This window comes from Bos grunniens, chromosome 20 (assembly GCF_055505025.1).
Source record: "Bos grunniens cultivar Pamir isolate PY7600 chromosome 20, Bosgru_T2T1.0, whole genome shotgun sequence".
In the NCBI taxonomy this organism is placed as follows: Eukaryota; Metazoa; Chordata; class Mammalia; order Artiodactyla; family Bovidae; genus Bos; species Bos grunniens.
Genome location: NC_141184.1, coordinates 72,698,793 through 72,719,975, shown reverse-complemented (window position 1 = coordinate 72,719,975; position 21,183 = coordinate 72,698,793). Strand labels below are relative to the sequence as shown.

At 55.9% G+C, this 21,183-nt stretch overlaps 5 pseudogenes; all 5 read left to right on the top strand.

Moving 5' to 3' along the window:
- The first annotated feature begins 1,560 nt into the window (after positions 1-1,560).
- LOC147350731 (5S ribosomal RNA) lies at positions 1,561-1,680 on the top strand (annotated as a pseudogene).
- A 3,426-nt stretch (positions 1,681-5,106) lies between these two features.
- On the top strand, positions 5,107-5,226 carry LOC147350730 (5S ribosomal RNA; annotated as a pseudogene).
- Positions 5,227-8,654: 3,428 nt separating this feature from the next.
- On the top strand, positions 8,655-8,774 carry LOC147350729 (5S ribosomal RNA; annotated as a pseudogene).
- Positions 8,775-12,200: 3,426 nt separating this feature from the next.
- Positions 12,201-12,320, top strand: LOC147350728 (5S ribosomal RNA; annotated as a pseudogene).
- A 3,426-nt stretch (positions 12,321-15,746) lies between these two features.
- Positions 15,747-15,866, top strand: LOC147350727 (5S ribosomal RNA; annotated as a pseudogene).
- The last annotated feature ends 5,317 nt before the right edge of the window (positions 15,867-21,183 follow it).

Sequence of the window (21,183 nt, the reverse complement as noted above, 5' to 3'; positions counted from 1 at the left end):
AGAATCAGACAAACCAGAGAAGCCCAGATGATAGTCCTTGAGATGAAGGAACTAAGCAGCTGGTTGAGATGGCACCAAGGGGAAAGGTTGCTCTTTTTGTCTGCCCCTCTACTCCTTTCTTCCTGGACACCTTAGGGCTTCGTCATGGAGATTTGAAAGAAAGTGCACAAAAGTCATATGTGTTGAATCAAGATTTTGCATTTAACCATCTCTCAAAAAGGAAGAGAGCTTCACCTGCACATGTTTCTTTCAAAAACGTCCATTGCTTTTCAATTCTGGGGTTTCTCTCTTGCCTTGTTCAGTTAGCCTTAACAGTAAAAATCAACGAAAACTACATAAAGATTCAAAGATACCAACAAAGGACAGCTTCTGTTTTTGAAATCATCTTTCCATTTAGTAGAACACGAGCTCTATTCTTTGTATTTTGCCTAGGGAATTAGCAATGTCCTGGTTCAGATGGCAAGGCATCCGCGCGCAGGAGACTGGGGTTTGATCCCTGGGTCGGGAAGATCCCGCCGGAGAAGGAAATGGCAACCCACTCCCAGTATCCTCGCCTGGGAAATGCCACGGACAGAGGAGCCTGATGGGCCGCAGTCCATGGGTTGTATTAAAGTTGGGCTCAACCCAGCAACTACGAACACAAGTATTTCCAAAGACCACACTCAAGTGTGTGTGTGTGTGTGTGTGTGTGTGTGTCTGTATCTCCTCTTGCCGTCTTGGAGTCTGTCTCGGAATCTTCATGTATTTCTGCCTCTGTATCTCCTGACAGCCAGCCGCCGGCCCGTTCGTCTTGCCCCCGCCTCTCCCAGGCGCTCTGGCTCTGGCTGAGGAGCTTGCGCAGGCCAGCTGTCTCCCTTGGCGTGGGTGCGTGCGAGTGTCTGTGTGTCTGTCTGTGTGCCTGCCTGTGGCTCGTCTGCTCTCTCAGGAAGGTCGAAGGCTTGGCGTGGGGGCAAAGGGGGGGCCTCGGTAGTGCGAAGGGGAGGGGCTGAGGCGCTCCGCTCGACCGCGCCTCCCTGGCTTCTGCTGGGTTTGGGCACCGGACAGGTGCCGGGCAAGTTGGGCGCTCAAGTTTCGCTGCGCCTAGGCCCGCAGGAGGTTCAGAGGCCCCTGGGCCGCTGGGGTTGGGAGGCGGCGGGCGCCGAAGACCGACACATCTGGGGCCGCGCGGGCCTGAGCGGCGAATGGGATCCGGGGGAGGCCCCGCTCAGCCAGCGCGGCCGGGTCTGGAGTTGCCGCGGGTGGGAGGGCGCCGAGACCTCCGCACCCCTCAGCCCAGCCCCCAGGCCCCGCGCGCACGCATGCACGCACGCCCTCCCGGTCAATGGGGGGTCCTGGAAGCCCCTCGGGCCCCCGGGCCCGGCCAGGCGCTTGCTGCTCTGGTGTTGGCGGTGTTCCGGGGGGCGGGCCGGCGTCAGCAGGCTGGAGTCCGGTCGCGGGTCGTGCGGCTCAAGTACAGCACGCCCCGCGACGAGAGGTGCGGCCCGTTGGCCCGACCTGCAGGGCAGAGCGAAAGGGAGGCGAAGCGCAAGGCTCTTAGGGCGCCCCGAGCCAAGCGCCACTGTCTCAGGCCGTATCAGCCTGAAGGCGCCCGATCTCGTCTGATCTCGGAAGCTAAGCAGGGTCGGGCCCGGTTAGGATCTTGGATGGGAGACCACCTGGGAATCCCGGGTGCTCGAGGCTTTTTGCCTACCAGAAGAGGTCCTTTAGCCCCCGCCGCGCATCCCGATTCTTGGATCCCCCCCCGCAGCCCCAGCCCCTCCCGGGCCGCGGGGAGCGGCTGGCCGGGGCCCCGACTCCCGCTGCAGACCTGGGTTGCCTCCGCGCGGCCCGCGAGCCCCTCCGCATTCGCATTCGGCTTCCAGGACACCCGACGACCGGCAGTCCCGTCTCCATCTGGGGCTCCTTTGGCTTGCCTCAGGCAATCCCGGGGCTTGCACGGACTCCCGCCAGAGCCCCAGCCCCCGCCCCACCCCCTGCCTCGCAGGCCATCGCGCATGCGCATGTGCGCACGCACGCACAGATAGATGTGCCCAAACGGGGCATCTATCTTGTTCACTTATACCGTGGGTGTGTCCATGCCTGGGAGTCGGACTGCTGAACCATACGCTACTTCCACTTTTAGTTCCTTCGGGAACCTCCATATTCTTTTCCATACCGGCTCTACCCACGCCCATTCCTACTCCCCGTGGAGGAGAGTTCCCTTTGCTCCACATCTTCTCCAGCACTGGTTATTGACAGACATTGCAGTGAGGCCCAATCGGACTCATGTGAAGTGGTCCCTCCTTGGAGTTTGGAGTTGAGCCTCTCCAATCATTAGTGATGTGGAGCAAGATGACCTTTTGGAAATGCAGATGCAATGCTGTCACCTCCCTGCTCCAACGGCTCTCGTATTTTCCCAGCATATTGAAGATACGACCACTTCCCTTCAGGCTTGCTCCTCACGTTCTTCTCTGATGTCTTTTGCCTGGAATGCCCTCTGCACTCTTTGGCTTCCATCCCATAGGGCATTTTTCGTTTCTTGAATGTCCTAAGTTTCCCTGGTCACATAGCCTTCCAAGATGCTATTTTCCCGGCCTGAAATTCTTCCTGCATCTCAACCCTGGTTTACCTAGGTTCAACCTATGGACCTCAACGAAATGGTGCCTCTGGAAAGCCTTCCCTGACACCCAGGTTTTGTGGTGAGGGAAGAGGCCCCTCTTATAGGTTCTCAAAGGATCTGCCTGTGATGTATCATTAGAGTCGTCTCAGTGAAAGCAGGAACTCTGTGTCTTCTTCTCTCCGCCTTCTATTCCCTGAAACTTATTACATGCCTCCTAGCTCATCGTAGGTGCTCAGTATTTACTTAGTGTGTGAAAGACAGAAAAGCTCTTGGAAGCCTCAAGGGGTCACTTGGCTCGGCACTTTTGATCTCTTTGTATGTTTGGCGATTCAATTCTTTCCTTTCCTGGGTTGATGTGTACACTATATTCGAGGCACAATCTAAGGCATGAAGACATATCCATACATAGAGGTTCTTGCTTTCAAGGAACTCGTACAGCAGATTTCTACAAGTTAGGGCTTTTCAAAGGCTCTAGAAGCATGAGAACGTTCATTATGCTCCATTTTCATTTCAAAGAACGATCGTTTGACTTCCATAGCAAAGGTGGAGACCTTCCAACGTTGAGTCCATTACTTATACCTTGACCATTTCAGGCAAGTCTTGTGGTTCCTTCTGGACGTGTGTGGCTCTTGCAGAAATGTGAAGATCTTCCATCGTCCTCAGACTTTGGTGTCATTTGCAATCATCCAGAAAGCTTCCAGGTCTAGGTTCCAGACCACCACCACACACAGTCAGTAGCCAACGGAGTGGATTCCAGGAATACGTGTTGTTCACCCGCATTACCGTTGATATTGTTGCTGCACACTCAATGCAGTGGGCAGGGCCTGGATTGTCCACTGGGTCTCATGCGGAATGGAAAGAAGGGCTTCCCCCCCCACACACACACCACCCCCACTGTTGACAGCCTTGTGACTAGAAACGGTCCCCGAAACAAGAATCAGACAAACCAGAGAAGCCCAGATGATAGTCCTTGAGATGAAGGAACTAAGCAGCTGGTTGAGATGGCACCAAGGGGAAAGGTTGCTCTTTTTGTCTGCCCCTCTACTCCTTTCTTCCTGGACACCTTAGGGCTTCGTCATGGAGATTTGAAAGAAAGTGCACAAAAGTCATATGTGTTGAATCAAGATTTTGCATTTAACCATCTCTCAAAAAGGAAGAGAGCTTCACCTGCACATGTTTCTTTCAAAAACGTCCATTGCTTTTCAATTCTGGGGTTTCTCTCTTGCCTTGTTCAGTTAGCCTTAACAGTAAAAATCAACGAAAACTACATAAAGATTCAAAGATACCAACAAAGGACAGCTTCTGTTTTTGAAATCATCTTTCCATTTAGTAGAACACGAGCTCTATTCTTTGTATTTTGCCTAGGGAATTAGCAATGTCCTGGTTCAGATGGCAAGGCATCCGCGCGCAGGAGACTGGGGTTTGATCCCTGGGTCGGGAAGATCCCGCCGGAGAAGGAAATGGCAACCCACTCCCAGTATCCTCGCCTGGGAAATGCCACGGACAGAGGAGCCTGATGGGCCGCAGTCCATGGGTTGTATTAAAGTTGGGCTCAACCCAGCAACTACGAACACAAGTATTTCCAAAGACCACACTCAAGTGTGTGTGTGTGTGTGTGTGTGTGTGTGTGTGTGTGTGTGTGTCTGTATCTCCTCTTGCCGTCTTGGAGTCTGTCTCGGAATCTTCATGTATTTCTGCCTCTGTATCTCCTGACAGCCAGCCGCCGGCCCGTTCGTCTTGCCCCCGCCTCTCCCAGGCGCTCTGGCTCTGGCTGAGGAGCTTGCGCAGGCCAGCTGTCTCCCTTGGCGTGGGTGCGTGCGAGTGTCTGTGTGTCTGTCTGTGTGCCTGCCTGTGGCTCGTCTGCTCTCTCAGGAAGGTCGAAGGCTTGGCGTGGGGGCAAAGGGGGGGCCTCGGTAGTGCGAAGGGGAGGGGCTGAGGCGCTCCGCTCGACCGCGCCTCCCTGGCTTCTGCTGGGTTTGGGCACCGGACAGGTGCCGGGCAAGTTGGGCGCTCAAGTTTCGCTGCGCCTAGGCCCGCAGGAGGTTCAGAGGCCCCTGGGCCGCTGGGGTTGGGAGGCGGCGGGCGCCGAAGACCGACACATCTGGGGCCGCGCGGGCCTGAGCGGCGAATGGGATCCGGGGGAGGCCCCGCTCAGCCAGCGCGGCCGGGTCTGGAGTTGCCGCGGGTGGGAGGGCGCCGAGACCTCCGCACCCCTCAGCCCAGCCCCCAGGCCCCGCGCGCACGCATGCACGCACGCCCTCCCGGTCAATGGGGGGTCCTGGAAGCCCCTCGGGCCCCCGGGCCCGGCCAGGCGCTTGCTGCTCTGGTGTTGGCGGTGTTCCGGGGGGCGGGCCGGCGTCAGCAGGCTGGAGTCCGGTCGCGGGTCGTGCGGCTCAAGTACAGCACGCCCCGCGACGAGAGGTGCGGCCCGTTGGCCCGACCTGCAGGGCAGAGCGAAAGGGAGGCGAAGCGCAAGGCTCTTAGGGCGCCCCGAGCCAAGCGCCACTGTCTCAGGCCGTATCAGCCTGAAGGCGCCCGATCTCGTCTGATCTCGGAAGCTAAGCAGGGTCGGGCCCGGTTAGGATCTTGGATGGGAGACCACCTGGGAATCCCGGGTGCTCGAGGCTTTTTGCCTACCAGAAGAGGTCCTTTAGCCCCCGCCGCGCATCCCGATTCTTGGATCCCCCCCCGCAGCCCCAGCCCCTCCCGGGCCGCGGGGAGCGGCTGGCCGGGGCCCCGACTCCCGCTGCAGACCTGGGTTGCCTCCGCGCGGCCCGCGAGCCCCTCCGCATTCGCATTCGGCTTCCAGGACACCCGACGACCGGCAGTCCCGTCTCCATCTGGGGCTCCTTTGGCTTGCCTCAGGCAATCCCGGGGCTTGCACGGACTCCCGCCAGAGCCCCAGCCCCCGCCCCACCCCCTGCCTCGCAGGCCATCGCGCATGCGCATGTGCGCACGCACGCACAGATAGATGTGCCCAAACGGGGCATCTATCTTGTTCACTTATACCGTGGGTGTGTCCATGCCTGGGAGTCGGACTGCTGAACCATACGCTACTTCCACTTTTAGTTCCTTCGGGAACCTCCATATTCTTTTCCATACCGGCTCTACCCACGCCCATTCCTACTCCCCGTGGAGGAGAGTTCCCTTTGCTCCACATCTTCTCCAGCACTGGTTATTGACAGACATTGCAGTGAGGCCCAATCGGACTCATGTGAAGTGGTCCCTCCTTGGAGTTTGGAGTTGAGCCTCTCCAATCATTAGTGATGTGGAGCAAGATGACCTTTTGGAAATGCAGATGCAATGCTGTCACCTCCCTGCTCCAACGGCTCTCGTATTTTCCCAGCATATTGAAGATACGACCACTTCCCTTCAGGCTTGCTCCTCACGTTCTTCTCTGATGTCTTTTGCCTGGAATGCCCTCTGCACTCTTTGGCTTCCATCCCATAGGGCATTTTTCGTTTCTTGAATGTCCTAAGTTTCCCTGGTCACATAGCCTTCCAAGATGCTATTTTCCCGGCCTGAAATTCTTCCTGCATCTCAACCCTGGTTTACCTAGGTTCAACCTATGGACCTCAACGAAATGGTGCCTCTGGAAAGCCTTCCCTGACACCCAGGTTTTGTGGTGAGGGAAGAGGCCCCTCTTATAGGTTCTCAAAGGATCTGCCTGTGATGTATCATTAGAGTCGTCTCAGTGAAAGCAGGAACTCTGTGTCTTCTTCTCTCCGCCTTCTATTCCCTGAAACTTATTACATGCCTCCTAGCTCATCGTAGGTGCTCAGTATTTACTTAGTGTGTGAAAGACAGAAAAGCTCTTGGAAGCCTCAAGGGGTCACTTGGCTCGGCACTTTTGATCTCTTTGTATGTTTGGCGATTCAATTCTTTCCTTTCCTGGGTTGATGTGTACACTATATTCGAGGCACAATCTAAGGCATGAAGACATATCCATACATAGAGGTTCTTGCTTTCAAGGAACTCGTACAGCAGATTTCTACAAGTTAGGGCTTTTCAAAGGCTCTAGAAGCATGAGAACGTTCATTATGCTCCATTTTCATTTCAAAGAACGATCGTTTGACTTCCATAGCAAAGGTGGGGACCTTCCAACGTTGAGTCCATTACTTATACCTTGACCATTTCAGGCAAGTCTTGTGGTTCCTTCTGGACGTGTGTGGCTCTTGCAGAAATGTGAAGATCTTCCATCGTCCTCAGACTTTGGTGTCATTTGCAATCATCCAGAAAGCTTCCAGGTCTAGGTTCCAGACCACCACCACACACAGTCAGTAGCCAACGGAGTGGATTCCAGGAATACGTGTTGTTCACCCGCATTACCGTTGATATTGTTGCTGCACACTCAATGCAGTGGGCAGGGCCTGGATTGTCCACTGGGTCTCATGCGGAATGGAAAGAAGGGCTTCCCCCCACACACACACACCACCCCCACTGTTGACAGCCTTGTGACTAGAAACGGTCCCCGAAACAAGAATCAGACAAACCAGAGAAGCCCAGATGATAGTCCTTGAGATGAAGGAACTAAGCAGCTGGTTGAGATGGCACCAAGGGGAAAGGTTGCTCTTTTTGTCTGCCCCTCTACTCCTTTCTTCCTGGACACCTTAGGGCTTCGTCATGGAGATTTGAAAGAAAGTGCACAAAAGTCATATGTGTTGAATCAAGATTTTGCATTTAACCATCTCTCAAAAAGGAAGAGAGCTTCACCTGCACATGTTTCTTTCAAAAACGTCCATTGCTTTTCAATTCTGGGGTTTCTCTCTTGCCTTGTTCAGTTAGCCTTAACAGTAAAAATCAACGAAAACTACATAAAGATTCAAAGATACCAACAAAGGACAGCTTCTGTTTTTGAAATCATCTTTCCATTTAGTAGAACACGAGCTCTATTCTTTGTATTTTGCCTAGGGAATTAGCAATGTCCTGGTTCAGATGGCAAGGCATCCGCGCGCAGGAGACTGGGGTTTGATCCCTGGGTCGGGAAGATCCCGCCGGAGAAGGAAATGGCAACCCACTCCCAGTATCCTCGCCTGGGAAATGCCACGGACAGAGGAGCCTGATGGGCCGCAGTCCATGGGTTGTATTAAAGTTGGGCTCAACCCAGCAACTACGAACACAAGTATTTCCAAAGACCACACTCAAGTGTGTGTGTGTGTGTGTGTGTGTGTGTGTGTGTGTGTGTGTGTGTCTGTATCTCCTCTTGCCGTCTTGGAGTCTGTCTCGGAATCTTCATGTATTTCTGCCTCTGTATCTCCTGACAGCCAGCCGCCGGCCCGTTCGTCTTGCCCCCGCCTCTCCCAGGCGCTCTGGCTCTGGCTGAGGAGCTTGCGCAGGCCAGCTGTCTCCCTTGGCGTGGGTGCGTGCGAGTGTCTGTGTGTCTGTCTGTGTGCCTGCCTGTGGCTCGTCTGCTCTCTCAGGAAGGTCGAAGGCTTGGCGTGGGGGCAAAGGGGGGGCCTCGGTAGTGCGAAGGGGAGGGGCTGAGGCGCTCCGCTCGACCGCGCCTCCCTGGCTTCTGCTGGGTTTGGGCACCGGACAGGTGCCGGGCAAGTTGGGCGCTCAAGTTTCGCTGCGCCTAGGCCCGCAGGAGGTTCAGAGGCCCCTGGGCCGCTGGGGTTGGGAGGCGGCGGGCGCCGAAGACCGACACATCTGGGGCCGCGCGGGCCTGAGCGGCGAATGGGATCCGGGGGAGGCCCCGCTCAGCCAGCGCGGCCGGGTCTGGAGTTGCCGCGGGTGGGAGGGCGCCGAGACCTCCGCACCCCTCAGCCCAGCCCCCAGGCCCCGCGCGCACGCATGCACGCACGCCCTCCCGGTCAATGGGGGGTCCTGGAAGCCCCTCGGGCCCCCGGGCCCGGCCAGGCGCTTGCTGCTCTGGTGTTGGCGGTGTTCCGGGGGGCGGGCCGGCGTCAGCAGGCTGGAGTCCGGTCGCGGGTCGTGCGGCTCAAGTACAGCACGCCCCGCGACGAGAGGTGCGGCCCGTTGGCCCGACCTGCAGGGCAGAGCGAAAGGGAGGCGACGCGCAAGGCTCTTAGGGCGCCCCGAGCCAAGCGCCACTGTCTCAGGCCGTATCAGCCTGAAGGCGCCCGATCTCGTCTGATCTCGGAAGCTAAGCAGGGTCGGGCCCGGTTAGGATCTTGGATGGGAGACCACCTGGGAATCCCGGGTGCTCGAGGCTTTTTGCCTACCAGAAGAGGTCCTTTAGCCCCCGCCGCGCATCCCGATTCTTGGATCCCCCCCCGCAGCCCCAGCCCCTCCCGGGCCGCGGGGAGCGGCTGGCCGGGGCCCCGACTCCCGCTGCAGACCTGGGTTGCCTCCGCGCGGCCCGCGAGCCCCTCCGCATTCGCATTCGGCTTCCAGGACACCCGACGACCGGCAGTCCCGTCTCCATCTGGGGCTCCTTTGGCTTGCCTCAGGCAATCCCGGGGCTTGCACGGACTCCCGCCAGAGCCCCAGCCCCCGCCCCACCCCCTGCCTCGCAGGCCATCGCGCATGCGCATGTGCGCACGCACGCACAGATAGATGTGCCCAAACGGGGCATCTATCTTGTTCACTTATACCGTGGGTGTGTCCATGCCTGGGAGTCGGACTGCTGAACCATACGCTACTTCCACTTTTAGTTCCTTCGGGAACCTCCATATTCTTTTCCATACCGGCTCTACCCACGCCCATTCCTACTCCCCGTGGAGGAGAGTTCCCTTTGCTCCACATCTTCTCCAGCACTGGTTATTGACAGACATTGCAGTGAGGCCCAATCGGACTCATGTGAAGTGGTCCCTCCTTGGAGTTTGGAGTTGAGCCTCTCCAATCATTAGTGATGTGGAGCAAGATGACCTTTTGGAAATGCAGATGCAATGCTGTCACCTCCCTGCTCCAACGGCTCTCGTATTTTCCCAGCATATTGAAGATACGACCACTTCCCTTCAGGCTTGCTCCTCACGTTCTTCTCTGATGTCTTTTGCCTGGAATGCCCTCTGCACTCTTTGGCTTCCATCCCATAGGGCATTTTTCGTTTCTTGAATGTCCTAAGTTTCCCTGGTCACATAGCCTTCCAAGATGCTATTTTCCCGGCCTGAAATTCTTCCTGCATCTCAACCCTGGTTTACCTAGGTTCAACCTATGGACCTCAACGAAATGGTGCCTCTGGAAAGCCTTCCCTGACACCCAGGTTTTGTGGTGAGGGAAGAGGCCCCTCTTATAGGTTCTCAAAGGATCTGCCTGTGATGTATCATTAGAGTCGTCTCAGTGAAAGCAGGAACTCTGTGTCTTCTTCTCTCCGCCTTCTATTCCCTGAAACTTATTACATGCCTCCTAGCTCATCGTAGGTGCTCAGTATTTACTTAGTGTGTGAAAGACAGAAAAGCTCTTGGAAGCCTCAAGGGGTCACTTGGCTCGGCACTTTTGATCTCTTTGTATGTTTGGCGATTCAATTCTTTCCTTTCCTGGGTTGATGTGTACACTATATTCGAGGCACAATCTAAGGCATGAAGACATATCCATACATAGAGGTTCTTGCTTTCAAGGAACTCGTACAGCAGATTTCTACAAGTTAGGGCTTTTCAAAGGCTCTAGAAGCATGAGAACGTTCATTATGCTCCATTTTCATTTCAAAGAACGATCGTTTGACTTCCATAGCAAAGGTGGGGACCTTCCAACGTTGAGTCCATTACTTATACCTTGACCATTTCAGGCAAGTCTTGTGGTTCCTTCTGGACGTGTGTGGCTCTTGCAGAAATGTGAAGATCTTCCATCGTCCTCAGACTTTGGTGTCATTTGCAATCATCCAGAAAGCTTCCAGGTCTAGGTTCCAGACCACCACCACACACAGTCAGTAGCCAACGGAGTGGATTCCAGGAATACGTGTTGTTCACCCGCATTACCGTTGATATTGTTGCTGCACACTCAATGCAGTGGGCAGGGCCTGGATTGTCCACTGGGTCTCATGCGGAATGGAAAGAAGGGCTTCCCCCCACACACACACACCACCCCCACTGTTGACAGCCTTGTGACTAGAAACGGTCCCCGAAACAAGAATCAGACAAACCAGAGAAGCCCAGATGATAGTCCTTGAGATGAAGGAACTAAGCAGCTGGTTGAGATGGCACCAAGGGGAAAGGTTGCTCTTTTTGTCTGCCCCTCTACTCCTTTCTTCCTGGACACCTTAGGGCTTCGTCATGGAGATTTGAAAGAAAGTGCACAAAAGTCATATGTGTTGAATCAAGATTTTGCATTTAACCATCTCTCAAAAAGGAAGAGAGCTTCACCTGCACATGTTTCTTTCAAAAACGTCCATTGCTTTTCAATTCTGGGGTTTCTCTCTTGCCTTGTTCAGTTAGCCTTAACAGTAAAAATCAACGAAAACTACATAAAGATTCAAAGATACCAACAAAGGACAGCTTCTGTTTTTGAAATCATCTTTCCATTTAGTAGAACACGAGCTCTATTCTTTGTATTTTGCCTAGGGAATTAGCAATGTCCTGGTTCAGATGGCAAGGCATCCGCGCGCAGGAGACTGGGGTTTGATCCCTGGGTCGGGAAGATCCCGCCGGAGAAGGAAATGGCAACCCACTCCCAGTATCCTCGCCTGGGAAATGCCACGGACAGAGGAGCCTGATGGGCCGCAGTCCATGGGTTGTATTAAAGTTGGGCTCAACCCAGCAACTACGAACACAAGTATTTCCAAAGACCACACTCAAGTGTGTGTGTGTGTGTGTGTGTGTGTGTGTGTGTGTGTGTGTGTCTGTATCTCCTCTTGCCGTCTTGGAGTCTGTCTCGGAATCTTCATGTATTTCTGCCTCTGTATCTCCTGACAGCCAGCCGCCGGCCCGTTCGTCTTGCCCCCGCCTCTCCCAGGCGCTCTGGCTCTGGCTGAGGAGCTTGCGCAGGCCAGCTGTCTCCCTTGGCGTGGGTGCGTGCGAGTGTCTGTGTGTCTGTCTGTGTGCCTGCCTGTGGCTCGTCTGCTCTCTCAGGAAGGTCGAAGGCTTGGCGTGGGGGCAAAGGGGGGGCCTCGGTAGTGCGAAGGGGAGGGGCTGAGGCGCTCCGCTCGACCGCGCCTCCCTGGCTTCTGCTGGGTTTGGGCACCGGACAGGTGCCGGGCAAGTTGGGCGCTCAAGTTTCGCTGCGCCTAGGCCCGCAGGAGGTTCAGAGGCCCCTGGGCCGCTGGGGTTGGGAGGCGGCGGGCGCCGAAGACCGACACATCTGGGGCCGCGCGGGCCTGAGCAGCGAATGGGATCCGGGGGAGGCCCCGCTCAGCCAGCGCGGCCGGGTCTGGAGTTGCCGCGGGTGGGAGGGCGCCGAGACCTCCGCACCCCTCAGCCCAGCCCCCAGGCCCCGCGCGCACGCATGCACGCACGCCCTCCCGGTCAATGGGGGGTCCTGGAAGCCCCTCGGGCCCCCGGGCCCGGCCAGGCGCTTGCTGCTCTGGTGTTGGCGGTGTTCCGGGGGGCGGGCCGGCGTCAGCAGGCTGGAGTCCGGTCGCGGGTCGTGCGGCTCAAGTACAGCACGCCCCGCGACGAGAGGTGCGGCCCGTTGGCCCGACCTGCAGGGCAGAGCGAAAGGGAGGCGACGCGCAAGGCTCTTAGGGCGCCCCGAGCCAAGCGCCACTGTCTCAGGCCGTATCAGCCTGAAGGCGCCCGATCTCGTCTGATCTCGGAAGCTAAGCAGGGTCGGGCCCGGTTAGGATCTTGGATGGGAGACCACCTGGGAATCCCGGGTGCTCGAGGCTTTTTGCCTACCAGAAGAGGTCCTTTAGCCCCCGCCGCGCATCCCGATTCTTGGATCCCCCCCCGCAGCCCCAGCCCCTCCCGGGCCGCGGGGAGCGGCTGGCCGGGGCCCCGACTCCCGCTGCAGACCTGGGTTGCCTCCGCGCGGCCCGCGAGCCCCTCCGCATTCGCATTCGGCTTCCAGGACACCCGACGACCGGCAGTCCCGTCTCCATCTGGGGCTCCTTTGGCTTGCCTCAGGCAATCCCGGGGCTTGCACGGACTCCCGCCAGAGCCCCAGCCCCCGCCCCACCCCCTGCCTCGCAGGCCATCGCGCATGCGCATGTGCGCACGCACGCACAGATAGATGTGCCCAAACGGGGCATCTATCTTGTTCACTTATACCGTGGGTGTGTCCATGCCTGGGAGTCGGACTGCTGAACCATACGCTACTTCCACTTTTAGTTCCTTCGGGAACCTCCATATTCTTTTCCATACCGGCTCTACCCACGCCCATTCCTACTCCCCGTGGAGGAGAGTTCCCTTTGCTCCACATCTTCTCCAGCACTGGTTATTGACAGACATTGCAGTGAGGCCCAATCGGACTCATGTGAAGTGGTCCCTCCTTGGAGTTTGGAGTTGAGCCTCTCCAATCATTAGTGATGTGGAGCAAGATGACCTTTTGGAAATGCAGATGCAATGCTGTCACCTCCCTGCTCCAACGGCTCTCGTATTTTCCCAGCATATTGAAGATACGACCACTTCCCTTCAGGCTTGCTCCTCACGTTCTTCTCTGATGTCTTTTGCCTGGAATGCCCTCTGCACTCTTTGGCTTCCATCCCATAGGGCATTTTTCGTTTCTTGAATGTCCTAAGTTTCCCTGGTCACATAGCCTTCCAAGATGCTATTTTCCCGGCCTGAAATTCTTCCTGCATCTCAACCCTGGTTTACCTAGGTTCAACCTATGGACCTCAACGAAATGGTGCCTCTGGAAAGCCTTCCCTGACACCCAGGTTTTGTGGTGAGGGAAGAGGCCCCTCTTATAGGTTCTCAAAGGATCTGCCTGTGATGTATCATTAGAGTCGTCTCAGTGAAAGCAGGAACTCTGTGTCTTCTTCTCTCCGCCTTCTATTCCCTGAAACTTATTACATGCCTCCTAGCTCATCGTAGGTGCTCAGTATTTACTTAGTGTGTGAAAGACAGAAAAGCTCTTGGAAGCCTCAAGGGGTCACTTGGCTCGGCACTTTTGATCTCTTTGTATGTTTGGCGATTCAATTCTTTCCTTTCCTGGGTTGATGTGTACACTATATTCGAGGCACAATCTAAGGCATGAAGACATATCCATACATAGAGGTTCTTGCTTTCAAGGAACTCGTACAGCAGATTTCTACAAGTTAGGGCTTTTCAAAGGCTCTAGAAGCATGAGAACGTTCATTATGCTCCATTTTCATTTCAAAGAACGATCGTTTGACTTCCATAGCAAAGGTGGGGACCTTCCAACGTTGAGTCCATTACTTATACCTTGACCATTTCAGGCAAGTCTTGTGGTTCCTTCTGGACGTGTGTGGCTCTTGCAGAAATGTGAAGATCTTCCATCGTCCTCAGACTTTGGTGTCATTTGCAATCATCCAGAAAGCTTCCAGGTCTAGGTTCCAGACCACCACCACACACAGTCAGTAGCCAACGGAGTGGATTCCAGGAATACGTGTTGTTCACCCGCATTACCGTTGATATTGTTGCTGCACACTCAATGCAGTGGGCAGGGCCTGGATTGTCCACTGGGTCTCATGCGGAATGGAAAGAAGGGCTTCCCCCCACACACACACACCACCCCCACTGTTGACAGCCTTGTGACTAGAAACGGTCCCCGAAACAAGAATCAGACAAACCAGAGAAGCCCAGATGATAGTCCTTGAGATGAAGGAACTAAGCAGCTGGTTGAGATGGCACCAAGGGGAAAGGTTGCTCTTTTTGTCTGCCCCTCTACTCCTTTCTTCCTGGACACCTTAGGGCTTCGTCATGGAGATTTGAAAGAAAGTGCACAAAAGTCATATGTGTTGAATCAAGATTTTGCATTTAACCATCTCTCAAAAAGGAAGAGAGCTTCACCTGCACATGTTTCTTTCAAAAACGTCCATTGCTTTTCAATTCTGGGGTTTCTCTCTTGCCTTGTTCAGTTAGCCTTAACAGTAAAAATCAACGAAAACTACATAAAGATTCAAAGATACCAACAAAGGACAGCTTCTGTTTTTGAAATCATCTTTCCATTTAGTAGAACACGAGCTCTATTCTTTGTATTTTGCCTAGGGAATTAGCAATGTCCTGGTTCAGATGGCAAGGCATCCGCGCGCAGGAGACTGGGGTTTGATCCCTGGGTCGGGAAGATCCCGCCGGAGAAGGAAATGGCAACCCACTCCCAGTATCCTCGCCTGGGAAATGCCACGGACAGAGGAGCCTGATGGGCCGCAGTCCATGGGTTGTATTAAAGTTGGGCTCAACCCAGCAACTACGAACACAAGTATTTCCAAAGACCACACTCAAGTGTGTGTGTGTGTGTGTGTGTGTGTGTGTGTGTGTGTGTGTGTCTGTATCTCCTCTTGCCGTCTTGGAGTCTGTCTCGGAATCTTCATGTATTTCTGCCTCTGTATCTCCTGACAGCCAGCCGCCGGCCCGTTCGTCTTGCCCCCGCCTCTCCCAGGCGCTCTGGCTCTGGCTGAGGAGCTTGCGCAGGCCAGCTGTCTCCCTTGGCGTGGGTGCGTGCGAGTGTCTGTGTGTCTGTCTGTGTGCCTGCCTGTGGCTCGTCTGCTCTCTCAGGAAGGTCGAAGGCTTGGCGTGGGGGCAAAGGGGGGGCCTCGGTAGTGCGAAGGGGAGGGGCTGAGGCGCTCCGCTCGACCGCGCCTCCCTGGCTTCTGCTGGGTTTGGGCACCGGACAGGTGCCGGGCAAGTTGGGCGCTCAAGTTTCGCTGCGCCTAGGCCCGCAGGAGGTTCAGAGGCCCCTGGGCCGCTGGGGTTGGGAGGCGGCGGGCGCCGAAGACCGACACATCTGGGGCCGCGCGGGCCTGAGCAGCGAATGGGATCCGGGGGAGGCCCCGCTCAGCCAGCGCGGCCGGGTCTGGAGTTGCCGCGGGTGGGAGGGCGCCGAGACCTCCGCACCCCTCAGCCCAGCCCCCAGGCCCCCCGCGCACGCATGCACGCACGCCCTCCCGGTCAATGGGGGGTCCTGGAAGCCCCTCGGGCCCCCGGGCCCGGCCAGGCGCTTGCTGCTCTGGTGTTGGCGGTGTTCCGGGGGGCGGGCCGGCGTCAGCAGGCTGGAGTCCGGTCGCGGGTCGTGCGGCTCAAGTACAGCACGCCCCGCGACGAGAGGTGCGGCCCGTTGGCCCGACCTGCAGGGCAGAGCGAAAGGGAGGCGACGCGCAAGGCTCTTAGGGCGCCCCGAGCCAAGCGCCACTGTCTCAGGCCGTATCAGCCTGAAGGCGCCCGATCTCGTCTGATCTCGGAAGCTAAGCAGGGTCGGGCCCGGTTAGGATCTTGGATGGGAGACCACCTGGGAATCCCGGGTGCTCGAGGCTTTTTGCCTACCAGAAGAGGTCCTTTAGCCCCCGCCGCGCATCCCGATTCTTGGATCCCCCCCCGCAGCCCCAGCCCCTCCCGGGCCGCGGGGAGCGGCTGGCCGGGGCCCCGACTCCCGCTGCAGACCTGGGTTGCCTCCGCGCGGCCCGCGAGCCCCTCCGCATTCGCATTCGGCTTCCAGGACACCCGACGACCGGCAGTCCCGTCTCCATCTGGGGCTCCTTTGGCTTGCCTCAGGCAATCCCGGGGCTTGCACGGACTCCCGCCAGAGCCCCAGCCCCCGCCCCACCCCCTGCCTCGCAGGCCATCGCGCATGCGCATGTGCGCACGCACGCACAGATAGATGTGCCCAAACGGGGCATCTATCTTGTTCACTTATACCGTGGGTGTGTCCATGCCTGGGAGTCGGACTGCTGAACCATACGCTACTTCCACTTTTAGTTCCTTCGGGAACCTCCATATTCTTTTCCATACCGGCTCTACCCACGCCCATTCCTACTCCCCGTGGAGGAGAGTTCCCTTTGCTCCACATCTTCTCCAGCACTGGTTATTGACAGACATTGCAGTGAGGCCCAATCGGACTCATGTGAAGTGGTCCCTCCTTGGAGTTTGGAGTTGAGCCTCTCCAATCATTAGTGATGTGGAGCAAGATGACCTTTTGGAAATGCAGATGCAATGCTGTCACCTCCCTGCTCCAACGGCTCTCGTATTTTCCCAGCATATTGAAGATACGACCACTTCCCTTCAGGCTTGCTCCTCACGTTCTTCTCTGATGTCTTTTGCCTGGAATGCCCTCTGCACTCTTTGGCTTCCATCCCATAGGGCATTTTTCGTTTCTTGAATGTCCTAAGTTTCCCTGGTCACATAGCCTTCCAAGATGCTATTTTCCCGGCCTGAAATTCTTCCTGCATCTCAACCCTGGTTTACCTAGGTTCAACCTATGGACCTCAACGAAATGGTGCCTCTGGAAAGCCTTCCCTGACACCCAGGTTTTGTGGTGAGGGAAGAGGCCCCTCTTATAGGTTCTCAAAGGATCTGCCTGTGATGTATCATTAGAGTCGTCTCAGTGAAAGCAGGAACTCTGTGTCTTCTTCTCTCCGCCTTCTATTCCCTGAAACTTATTACATGCCTCCTAGCTCATCGTAGGTGCTCAGTATTTACTTAGTGTGTGAAAGACAGAAAAGCTCTTGGAAGCCTCAAGGGGTCACTTGGCTCGGCACTTTTGATCTCTTTGTATGTTTGGCGATTCAATTCTTTCCTTTCCTGGGTTGATGTGTACACTATATTCGAGGCACAATCTAAGGCATGAAGACATATCCATACATAGAGGTTCTTGCTTTCAAGGAACTCGTACAGCAGATTTCTACAAGTTAGGGCTTTTCAAAGGCTCTAGAAGCATGAGAACGTTCATTATGCTCCATTTTCATTTCAAAGAACGATCGTTTGACTTCCATAGCAAAGGTGGAGACCTTCCAACGTTGAGTCCATTACTTATACCTTGACCATTTCAGGCAAGTCTTGTGGTTCCTTCTGGACGTGTGTGGCTCTTGCAGAAATGTGAAGATCTTCCATCGTCCTCAGACTTTGGTGTCATTTGCAATCATCCAGAAAGCTTCCAGGTCTAGGTTCCAGACCACCACCACACACAGTCAGTAGCCAACGGAGTGGATTCCAGGAATACGTGTTGTTCACCCGCATTACCGTTGATATTGTTGCTGCACACTCAATGCAGTGGGCAGGGCCTGGATTGTCCACTGGGTCTCATGCGGAATGGAAAGAAGGGCTTCCCCCCCCACACACACACCACCCCCACTGTTGACAGCCTTGTGACTAGAAACGGTCCCCGAAACAAGAATCAGACAAACCAGAGAAGCCCAGATGATAGTCCTTGAGATGAAGGAACTAAGCAGCTGGTTGAGATGGCACCAAGGGGAAAGGTTGCTCTTTTTGTCTGCCCCTCTACTCCTTTCTTCCTGGACACCTTAGGGCTTCGTCATGGAGATTTGAAAGAAAGTGCACAAAAGTCATATGTGTTGAATCAAGATTTTGCATTTAACCATCTCTCAAAAAGGAAGAGAGCTTCACCTGCACATGTTTCTTTCAAAAACGTCCATTGCTTTTCAATTCTGGGGTTTCTCTCTTGCCTTGTTCAGTTAGCCTTAACAGTAAAAATCAACGAAAACTACATAAAGATTCAAAGATACCAACAAAGGACAGCTTCTGTTTTTGAAATCATCTTTCCATTTAGTAGAACACGAGCTCTATTCTTTGTATTTTGCCTAGGGAATGAGCAATGTCCTGGTTCAGATGGCAAGGCATCCGCGCGCAGGAGACTGGGGTTTGATCCCTGGGTCGGGAAGATCCCGCCGGAGAAGGAAATGGCAACCCACTCCCAGTATCCTCGCCTGGGAAATGCCACGGACAGAGGAGCCTGATGGGCCGCAGTCCATGGGTTGTATTAAAGTTGGGCTCAACCCAGCAACTACGAACACAAGTATTTCCAAAGACCACACTCAAGTGTGTGTGTGTGTGTGTGTGTGTGTGTGTGTGTGTGTGTGTCTGTATCTCCTCTTGCCGTCTTGGAGTCTGTCTCGGAATCTTCATGTATTTCTGCCTCTGTATCTCCTGACAGCCAGCCGCCGGCCCGTTCGTCTTGCCCCCGCCTCTCCCAGGCGCTCTGGCTCTGGCTGAGGAGCTTGCGCAGGCCAGCTGTCTCCCTTGGCGTGGGTGCGTGCGAGTGTCTGTGTGTCTGTCTGTGTGCCTGCCTGTGGCTCGTCTGCTCTCTCAGGAAGGTCGAAGGCTTGGCGTGGGGGCAAAGGGGGGGCCTCGGTAGTGCGAAGGGGAGGGGCTGAGGCGCTCCGCTCGACCGCGCCTCCCTGGCTTCTGCTGGGTTTGGGCACCGGACAGGTGCCGGGCAAGTTGGGCGCTCAAGTTTCGCTGCGCCTAGGCCCGCAGGAGGTTCAGAGGCCCCTGGGCCGCTGGGGTTGGGAGGCGGCGGGCGCCGAAGACCGACACATCTGGGGCCGCGCGGGCCTGAGCGGCGAATGGGATCCGGGGGAGGCCCCGCTCAGCCAGCGCGGCCGGGTCTGGAGTTGCCGCGGGTGGGAGGGCGCCGAGACCTCCGCACCCCTCAGCCCAGCCCCCAGGCCCCGCGCGCACGCATGCACGCACGCCCTCCCGGTCAATGGGGGGTCCTGGAAGCCCCTCGGGCCCCCGGGCCCGGCCAGGCGCTTGCTGCTCTGGTGTTGGCGGTGTTCCGGGGGGCGGGCCGGCGTCAGCAGGCTGGAGTCCGGTCGCGGGTCGTGCGGCTCAAGTACAGCACGCCCCGCGACGAGAGGTGCGGCCCGTTGGCCCGACCTGCAGGGCAGAGCGAAAGGGAGGCGAAGCGCAAGGCTCTTAGGGCGCCCCGAGCCAAGCGCCACTGTCTCAGGCCGTATCAGCCTGAAGGCGCCCGATCTCGTCTGATCTCGTGAAGCTAAGCAGGGTCGGGCCCGGTTAGGATCTTGGATGGGAGACCACCTGGGAATCCCGGGTGCTCGAGGCTTTTTGCCTACCAGAAGAGGTCCTTTAGCCCCCGCCGCGCATCCCGATTCTTGGATCCCCCCCCGCAGCCCCAGCCCCTCCCGGGCCGCGGGGAGCGGCTGGCCGGGGCCCCGACTCCCGCTGCAGACCTGGGTTGCCTCCGCGCGGCCCGCGAGCCCCTCCGCATTCGCATTCGGCTTCCAGGACACCCGACGACCGGCAGTCCCGTCTCCATCTGGGGCTCCTTTGGCTTGCCTCAGGCAATCCCGGGGCTTGCACGGACTCCCGCCAGAGCCCCAGCCCCCGCCCCACCCCCTGCCTCGCAGGCCATCGCGCATGCGCATGTGCGCACGCACGCACAGATAGATGTGCCCAAACGGGGCATCTATCTTGTTCACTTATACCGTGGGTGTGTCCATGCCTGGGAGTCGGACTGCTGAACCATACGCTACTTCCACTTTTAGTTCCTTCGGGAACCTCCATATTCTTTTCCATACCGGCTCTACCCACGCCCATTCCTACTCCCCGTGGAGGAGAGTTCCCTTTGCTCCACATCTTCTCCAGCACTGGTTATTGACAGACATTGCAGTGAGGCCCAATCGGACTCATGTGAAGTGGTCCCTCCTTGGAGTTTGGAGTTGAGCCTCTCCAATCATTAGTGATGTGGAGCAAGATGACCTTTTGGAAATGCAGATGCAATGCTGTCACCTCCCTGCTCCAACGGCTCTCGTATTTTCCCAGCATATTGAAGATACGACCACTTCCCTTCAGGCTTGCTCCTCACGTTCTTCTCTGATGTCTTTTGCCTGGAATGCCCTCTGCACTCTTTGGCTTCCATCCCATAGGGCATTTTTCGTTTCTTGAATGTCCTAAGTTTCCCTGGTCACATAGCCTTCCAAGATGCTATTTTCCCGGCCTGAAATTCTTCCTGCATCTCAACCCTGGTTTACCTAGGTTCAACCTATGGACCTCAACGAAATGGTGCCTCTGGAAAGCCTTCCCTGACACCCAGGTTTTGTGGTGAGGGAAGAGGCCCCTCTTATAGGTTCTCAAAGGATCTGCCTGTGATGTATCATTAGAGTCGTCTCAGTGAAAGCAGGAACTCTGTGTCTTCTTCTCTCCGCCTTCTATTCCCTGAAACTTATTACATGCCTCCTAGCTCATCGTAGGTGCTCAGTATTTACTTAGTGTGTGAAAGACAGAAAAGCTCTTGGAAGCCTCAAGGGGTCACTTGGCTCGGCACTTTTGATCTCTTTGTATGTTTGGCGATTCAATTCTTTCCTTTCCTGGGTTGATGTGTACACTATATTCGAGGCACAATCTAAGGCATGAAGACATATCCATACATAGAGGTTCTTGCTTTCAAGGAACTCGTACAGCAGATTTCTACAAGTTAGGGCTTTTCAAAGGCTCTAGAAGCATGAGAACGTTCATTATGCTCCATTTTCATTTCAAAGAACGATCGTTTGACTTCCATAGCAAAGGTGGAGACCTTCCAACGTTGAGTCCATTACTTATACCTTGACCATTTCAGGCAAGTCTTGTGGTTCCTTCTGGACGTGTGTGGCTCTTGCAGAAATGTGAAGATCTTCCATCGTCCTCAGACTTTGGTGTCATTTGCAATCATCCAGAAAGCTTCCAGGTCTAGGTTCCAGACCACCACCACACACAGTCAGTAGCCAACGGAGTGGATTCCAGGAATACGTGTTGTTCACCCGCATTACCGTTGATATTGTTGCTGCACACTCAATGCAGTGGGCAGGGCCTGGATTGTCCACTGGGTCTCATGCGGAA